This window comes from Tupaia chinensis, unplaced genomic scaffold, assembly GCF_000334495.1.
Source record: "Tupaia chinensis unplaced genomic scaffold, TupChi_1.0 Scaffold143886_1, whole genome shotgun sequence".
Taxonomy (NCBI): Eukaryota; Metazoa; Chordata; class Mammalia; order Scandentia; family Tupaiidae; genus Tupaia; species Tupaia belangeri.
In genome coordinates this window covers 2,571,981-2,581,207 of record NW_006203737.1, presented here as the reverse complement: position 1 = coordinate 2,581,207, position 9,227 = coordinate 2,571,981, and the positions used below count along the sequence as shown (strand labels likewise).

Sequence of the window (9,227 nt, the reverse complement as noted above, 5' to 3'; positions counted from 1 at the left end):
CTGTCTTTAATTATTATTCGAGGATACACTAAAGTCTCCTCTTGTTTTCAATCCAGTAACAATTTAAGTATTGATTTTTAGACTAGAGTCATGTGTCAATTACAGAAAACTGTTCTGAAAAATATGTTTTTGGGCAATTTCACCATTGTGAGAGCATCCTAGAGCATATTTACTCAAATCTAGATTACATACCCTACTACATACATAGGTTATATGGTATAGTCTATTATATAGAAACCATGATTAGCAAAACATCATGAAAATTAAATGAAGCAAGAGAGAAAATGATGCACCCAAGAGACAAGGTAAACACGAGATGTTTGAAGCTCTTGCCATCATAACCCATAACCTGGCATAATGTTTTATAGTACATTTTTTGTGTATCTAGAGTACAGTCTATAATAATGATAAAAGTACAATATAGTAAATACATAGACCAGTAACATAGTCATTTATTATCACTGCCATGTACTATACACAACTATATATGGTGTACTTTTATAAGACTGGGAGTGCAACAGGTTTACTTATTACAGCACCATCACAAACATGTGAGTAATGTGTTGCACTACATTGTAATCACTACAATATCACTAGGCAACAGGAATTTTTCAGTCCCATTATAATCTCGTGGGACCATCACTCTATATGCAGTCTGTTGTTGACTGAAATGTCATTACATGGTACATGACTGTAATTAATCAATTTTAGATATTTTGGATATGAAGGAGAGGTTTCTGCATATTTTACTATTCAGTAACTTCAACTGGAACCACAGTAAAATTCTAAGTCATTTGGATTATAGAGTTGCATTCTATTCTACTCTAGGTTAGACAACATACATAAATCAGAGTGCTATATTAAGATGAGAAATAATGAATTAAAGGGAGCCTTTGAAGGATTCTGAAGGTACATTAGAAATAATCAAGGTTATTCAGCCATAAGAAGGAAGACTTTGGGATGTATGTATAAAATTGAATCTCATATGTTTGAGAACAGTCAAATTAGAGAGATCTTGAGCTTGAGTTTATACAACATTTAAACCTGGAAAATCATTCATTTCTAGAGAAATAAGTTTCTAGATTGGGGAATATCTGTAAGTGATGGGAGATAGAAACAAGCATTTAGAGTTCAATATCTCAAGAACACTGAAAGAGACATTGTTATTGATGGGTAGTCAATACAAAATAGATGGGTAGTCATATCAGAGTGATTCAGTGAATCAGAAAAGTAAAGCATTGTGTTAGAGAATCTGGGAGCAAGGATTACTGTTTCACCATGAAGCCTCAGTTGTAGGAAGGACATAAAATTCTTTAAAAAGAGCATCTGGGAATTAGCAGATGGTGTAGTGGTTATGTCTCTGGACTCCCACATGGCTGACCATGGTTTGAGCCCTGGACCCATGGCTTGAAAATCACCCTGAGCACACATGCATGTGTGACCAAGATTCTGGGTGGAGAATGGAGAAGAGGGGATTATGGTGTCACCATCCTTTGGGGGTGGTGAGGGTGTTGTTTCTCACTTTCCTTCTCACTGTGTCTGTCTCTCTATATATATCTCCAGTGAGATATATGCCCTAAGCCAGAACAAAAACCTCTTAAAAATAATCTGACTCCTGAGTATCCTCTGGAATATCCACATAAAGGGATATTTAATGTAAACATAGATACATGCAGTGTCAAGGTCATCATCTCAAGGTACTTATTATGTTTAAGAATGTTTACAGCAAAAAATAATGATAAATGTTTGAGGTCATAGATATGTTTTTTGCCCTTATTTGGTCATTACACATTGTATACATGTATCAAAAAGATCATACTAGAACTCCTAAATATGCATAATATTACATATCAGTTAAAAATAAAAAATAAAAAATAAATAAACCATACCATACTTCTGGAACTTTTTACTTGTTCTATTTTATTTTTGCATAACATATTGCCTTCACTGTTACATAATATATCCACCTTTGCACATAGCCTTACTGTTGTCCACCATGCCTGTCTGTGCACTTCTCCCTCGCCAGTGTGCCAAGTGTTTACTTGAGTTCTATTTTCTTTTTAAAATGTCTTTGGCCCAGTCCATGGTGTTTTCATGAATGATTACAGAATACTTTGTATATATGTCATCTATCAGATATATAGATATGGAAGCAGATATAGATATTTCTCAGGTATACATAGGATTAGATGCCTTTTGCAGTATGCCTTTTTTACATCTCCATTTTCATTGTAAATTTCAAGGCCAAGATTATGCCTTTCATATCTCTATGTCCTAAAAACAACTAATACCCTACTGAGCGTGCAGAGTGCTTTCTAAAGAAAATAGCTTGAGGGACCAACAGTTGATGTAATGGCTATGTAGCTGGACTCCCATGTAGTCAACTGCAGTTCAAGTCCTGGACCCGGTGACTTAAATTCACACTGGGCACGTGTGCGTGCGTGCTTGCCCAAGACCCAGAGAGGAGAAAGGAGGAGAAGGGATTGAGACATGGCTATCTCCCCTGGGAGCTGATTTCTTGCTTTCTGTCTCTCTGTCTGTCTCTTTCTTGCTAGTGCATGGCCCGATAGCAAAAACTTCTCCAAAATAATAAAAAAAAAAGGAAAGAAAATGGCTTGCTACTGGCTTTCTCTAGTTGAACATCTGTACTTTAAAGATGTGAGTGATCTCTGTGTCATGTATAAGAGTGTGTGCATGACTTTAAACCAAAAAGAATGTGATGTGCACCAGTATTACTTCTTGACCACTGCTAAATGCAGTGGTTACCCCACTAAAACACACACACATACCCAGTATTTGCTGGTGATATATTCCAAGATCTCCAGGGACTACTTGAAACTGTTAATATTGAAATTTATATGTTTTTGATCTGACAACCTAGATGCTAGTAAGTGACTAATAGGCTGGTAACATATACAGCGTGGATACATTGGACGAAGGGATATTTCATATGCAGGGCAAGATATAGCAGAACAGAAAGAAATGTTATAACAATACTCAGAATGGCATGGAATTGAAAATTTATGAATCGTTTATTTATTTATTTTAGAAAGATTTTTGCTATTGCATGTGCGTGCTCACCAGAGACACAGAGAGAGAGACAGAGAAATAGAATATGAGAAATCACTCCCCAAGGAGGATGGTCACACCAAAATCCTTTCTCCTCCATTCTCCTCTTGGGATCTTGAGCATGCAAGCACATGTGCCAGGCGTGAGTTTTAAGCTGCAAGGTCCAGGACTCAATCCATGGTCAACTACATGGGAGTCCAGCAATGTAATCATTATACCATCTGCTGGTTCCTGAAATGCTTATTTTAAAAATTTCCCATTTAGTATTTCCATTGACTGTAGGAAAAAACAAACAAACAAACAAACAAAAAAACTGTGGAAAGTGAAACTGTGGATAAGTTAGGGGAACTAACTGTAAATAAGTTTGCAGTCCATTCCTGTTCTGCTCAATTTATCAGACCTTTAGGTTGTTCCTTCTGCATGGTTAGTATCAATATTGCAGTTGTTGGTGTCTCAGAATCCAGCATTGTGACCTATCGGTGTAAATATTGCTCTTTGCTTCTGACCCAATCTTTCTGTTCAGTGCCTACTATAACCTGGATATAATGCTTGGAAATTTCCTCTTATTAATGAATTACCACAATATACCTTTAAGTTTAGTCTCCTTAAGATTCAGGACTTCCGGCAACCAGCAGTTAGCGTAATGGCTATGTCGCTGGACTCCCACGTAGTCGACCGCGGTTCGTGTCCCGGACCTGGTAGCTTAAAACTCATGCCGGGCGCATGTGCATGCATGCCCAAGATCCCGAGAGGAGAATGGAGGAGAAGGGATTTGCGGCGTGATCATCCCCCCTGAGGGGTAATTTCTTGCTTTCTGTCTCTATGTCTCTCTCTGTCTGTCTGGCGAGCGCACACGCCCTATAGCGAAAAACCTCTCAAAAAAAAAAAAAAAAGGATTCAGGACTTCCAAAGAGTTGAAAGGCAGAAATTCCAAAAGGCATCATCGAAGAGTCATTGGACACAAAACTTTTTATTTATACCCCCAAATACATCAGTCTCTAGTCGCCAAACTTATTCCTCATGAGACCTTGAAAAAGATATTGTTATTTTGCCTTAATATGAATAAAAATTCTGTAAATATACTGAAAAATTTAAATATACTTAGACATTCAACCTCAATGTATGACTTTTTTTTGAGAGAGAGATTTTTTTGCTATAGGGCCCATGGTCTCACTGCCTTCCACTACATAGGAGTCTGGCAACATAACCATTACGCCATCTGCTGGTCCCCAATCTATAGTTTTTTAAACTTTTTATTTCAAAACAATCATAGATTCACAGGAAATAGCAAAGAAATGTGCAGAGTATTGCTGTGTACCCTTCTCTGACCTCGTCCTATCCTAACATCGGGAAATTGACATTGGTACAATCCTCAAAGCTTATTTAGATTCCACCAATCAAGCATATACTAACACATGTGTGTGCACATGTAGCTCTGTCCAATTTTATCATATACGCATCATGTAACTACCTCCAAAATCATGATGCATAGCTACTATTACCAGAAGGCACTCTGATTCTACCCTTTTATAGCCACTCCTTTTACTACCCTTACAAAACCACTAAACTATTCACCATCCCTACAATTATGTTATTTCACAAATGTTATACAATAGAACCATACAGAATATACTCTTCTGGGAATTTTCTTTCATTCAGTATTATTCTCCTGAGGTTCATCCAAGTTGTGTGTATCAATAATTTGTTCCTTTGAATGATATTCTCAGGGTTTTGAGTTTAGTCATTCACTGTTGAATGACAGTTGTTTAGCTTCCAGTTTTTGGTTATTATGGAATAAAGTCAGATATAATATTTATAATTAACAGTTATTTTCTTTCAGGAAGCACTGTGTAATTTTTTGAATATAATTTGAACCAGTATTCGTCAACAGGTAATGTGTCATATTTCTCTGGATATGTATGACTTTTTACTTGTCTGTAGTTTTCAGAGTTTAATTATCATATGTCTCTCCATGGATTTCTGCACGCTTATTTTATTGGTGTTTTACTTAGCTTTTTAAATCTGTAAAGTTAACCTTAAAAAAAAGGTGGGAAGTTTTCAAATTTTTTTTGTTTGTCTTAGTTTTTGTTTTTGTTATAGAGTGTGTGCAGACTATAGCACGCACACACACACAGACAGAGAGAGAGAGAGAGAGAAAGAAAGAGAGAGAAATTAATCCCCTGTGAGGATGACTGCACTACAACCCCTTCTCCTTCATTCTCTTTGGGATTTTGAGTATGCACACACATGTACCCAGAGTGGTTTTCAAGCAGCCTGGGTCCAGGACTTGAAATATGCAATTAGCTATGTGAGATCCAGTCACCTTAACCACCATGCCATCAGCTGGCCTCTCAGACTTAGTTTTTCAATTTTTTATTTTGTCCTCTCCTTCTATGACTCCAAAGACACAAATGTTAGATATTTTTTATTCTCCCATATATCTCTGAGGCTCTCTAGAACTTTTAAAGCCCATTTTATTTCTACTACTCAAATTTTGTAAACTCTATATGAGTCATCCAGTTCACTGCTTTTATCTTCTGTCATAGTCATGCAATGTTGAGCCCATGCAGTAAGATCTTTTTAAAACTTCAGCTATTTTATTTTTATGACTGTAATTTCCAATGTGTTCACTTTTTTGTAACTTCTATTTCTTTGGAGTTTTCATTTTTTAATTTGTTTAAACAGAATACATAATTTATTCATGGAACCATGTTTATAATGCCTGCTTTAAAATCATTGTTATACAATTTCAGCATCTGCTTCATCTCAGTGCTGTTGCCAATTGATTGTATTCATTTAAGTACTGTTTTTTAATTATATTGTGTGGCTAGTAGGTTACAGTTGTATCCTGGACATTTTATGTATTATGTTGGAGGCTCTTGATGTTATTTGCATTTTGTATTTCAGTAGACAGTTAATCTATTTAAAATTTGCATGTATGGGTTTGCCTACAATGTCAGCTATAATGTCTATGTCAATTTAATTTGTACATCCTAGATATCCTATTCTGATTGACTTTGTACTTCTAGCTCTGAGTATAACAGGGAAGAACAGATAAAAATGAATATATGCCATCTCATCCTTGAACATGATCTATGTCTTTTATGATGTTTTATAACAGGAGGATGAGGGTTTAACTATTTGGTAGAGTATAAAAAAAACTAATCTATTGAGATCCCTGTTGGAGCAAGAGATTAAAAATAAATATATGTAGTCCTTTCTTCCTTCAAATGTAATAGCATAATTGGAAAGAGAATTAGAGAATTGTTTGACTTCTATTTCTTCTTACTAATGAGACATCAATTATCTGCATGAAGATTCATACCCACCGGGTATGAATCTCTTCCAAAGAGCTACACATCAGTTACCATTGCTGTAACAAAATGGAGTATTTCTTTTAATATTCTGAGATTTCTCTCTCTCTCTCTTTTTTTTTCTTGCAGAGCTTTTAATAATGTTTGCACCTTAGAATTTAATATCAAATTATTCAAAAGAATAACAGATGATAACTTGAAAATTCTAGAAAAATATGTCAGTTAGCACAGAGTAAATAACTATATAAATATTTGACCCACTAAGTTTCAAAGACCTTTTGCCTGTCATTTTCACTAACATGAAAATATAGAGGATTTAATTAGAAGTAATATTTTTTAAAGGTCACTGTTGCAGTAAGCTTTCATCTTAGTCCTAGCCCTCCTTGTCACTATCTCCATTGTTTCCTTTGAGTAGATACAGATTCAGAATTGCAGTTGCTGCAATACAGAAGTATAATAACTTAGCTGTCTTTTAAATTATCTGGGCTATTTTGAGTAGTGTGTGGCCTTTTCTGGCCCAAAGACTATTTATTTATTCAAGTAGGAGGAGGCCACATTTTATTAGAAACCCACATTCTGAAGAAATATATTCTAGATTATGTCATAAAGAAACTTCCTCTTCTAAGAAAAGGATTTTCTATGCCTTTCTGTGATCAAAGTACTTAGACCATTTCTCTACAACTACAAAATATTCGATAAATGTTAATGTTATAGATAAAATTATTATTGCAAAAAAAGTATACCCTATACCCTCTGAAATGAAGCAAATATAATCAATACCTTGAATTCTTTTCAGGAAAAGTGCTTTTTAAGTGACAAATTTAAGTAGGTGCTATCTGAGTGTTTGTTAACCTTTACCATGAAAGCAGATTAAAATTCTCCAGAGTGTAATAAGTCCCTGGGAGACTGTTCCACTCATTACAAATTTCCTTCATTTATCTCATTACCTGAAATGACATTTAACTTCTTGCTCAGTTGGAATAATTTGATATAGTGCACAATATCTATCTATGAATGATGATGGTTCTAGTGAAGATGAAAGCTCAGTTATAACAAGAACATTTTGTCAAATGTGCATAATGTTGCCAAAAATGCAAATAATCATTTAAAGACACTATTTTTATCCATTTTGAATTACTATATTATTTTTTCAAGGTTCTTTTCAGCCTATTCTGATTACCTTCAGGCTATTTCCACATAATGGCTATCTTGAGTCTCCTGTCATTCCTTTTTCTGACCTTGTTAACTTCCTGGATTTGATGCTATGTCTTATCTGTTATCTGAGCTGACAAGTACCAAGGTTGTTTATAAAAGGGGCAACAAACTGGGGATCTGCAGTGGAAATCTGTCCAGTCATTATTGTTATCTTTGTAATTGACTCCTGTCAACCCAGCTTCATTGTATTATACTCTGGATGCTAAACTGTGATTTTTATAGCCACATATGTGGTTATTTCTTTTAATATTTTCTTTAAATTAAAATCCAGTTCTCTGTATTTCTGATTGCAGTTGATAAGCACCCTATTTCTTAACTGAACTCTGGTTGTGTCAGTATAGCATACATTTATAGTAACTTTTCTGTGTGTGTGTATATATGTGTGTGTGCACGCCAATTTTAAATAGTTTTATTTAAGGCATTGCATTTTCCACTTACAATACAGTGCTTATAAAGTTCAATGCTATTTTGCCCTGTGCACGTGTTCCACATTCAAGTATTGAGAATGCCCAGAAATTCACTATAGCAGCTAAACTTTAAGACAGCCACAGATTTTGCGACAAATTGGGGTCTTTCAATGTTTTAGTGCATGGAACAATGCTACATAATCTGTACTCGAGTTGGCTTAATTAACCTCTTCGATGGTGAGTCCTGAAGAAGCACCACTAGATAGAGGAGCATCTCAACTAGGAAAGTCCCCAGTCATGCCGCCAGGCATGTCTCCTGCATTCTGGTACACCTTGGTTATGATGGGGCTACGAATTTTTGCCAGCTCCTTCTGCTGCTGCTCAAACTCTTCCTTCTCTGCAGTCTGGTTCTTCTCTAGCCAGTTGATGATCTCTGATCTCATTACATTTGTCAAGAATCTTCTGTTCATCCTATTGTTGATCTTGCCTTAAAGTTTCTCATCTTTTTTTTTGGAGAGATTTTTTTCTACAGGGCATGTGCGCTCGCCAGACAGACAGAGACAGAGAGACAGAAAGCGACAAATCACTCCCCAGGGAGAATGGCCACGCCGCAATCCCTTCTCCTCCATTTTCCTCTCAGGATCTTGGGCACATATACACATGTGCCTGATGTGAATTTTAAGCTACTGGGTCCGGGACATGAACCGCACTCGACTCCGTGGGAGTCCAGCAACATAGCCATTACGCTAACTGCTGTTCCCCCAAGTTTTTCATCTTCAACAATTGCTTTCATGTTGAATGTGTATGATTCAAATGACTTCTGGGATGACACCCTGTCCCTCTGCTTCTCATCTTCAGCCTTGTACCTCTCAGCCTCCTGACTATACATACACTCAGTGTCTTCTTTGCTAAGAGCCTTATCGTTAGTGGTAGTAATGTTGTTCTCTTTTCCTGTACTCTTATTCACAGCAGAGACATTGAGGATGCCATTGATATCAATATCAAAAGTGACTTCAATCTGAGGAACACCCCAGGGTGCGGGGAGATGCCTGTGAGTTCATACTTACCCAGTTGGTTGTTATCCATGGTCATGGCATGCTCACTTTCATAAACCTCAATGAGCACATCAGGCTGGTTGTCATCGTAGGTAGTGAAGATTTGTGACTGATTGGTAGGAATGGTGGTAATACACTTGATGAGAACAGTCATGACTCCAACAGCA

The 9,227-nt window shown here is 36.3% G+C and overlaps 1 pseudogene; it reads right to left on the bottom strand.

Moving 5' to 3' along the window:
• Positions 1-8,223: 8,223 nt before the first annotated feature.
• Positions 8,224-9,227, bottom strand: part of LOC102478573 (heat shock cognate 71 kDa protein-like) — a 2,465-nt pseudogene continuing 1,461 nt past the window's right edge.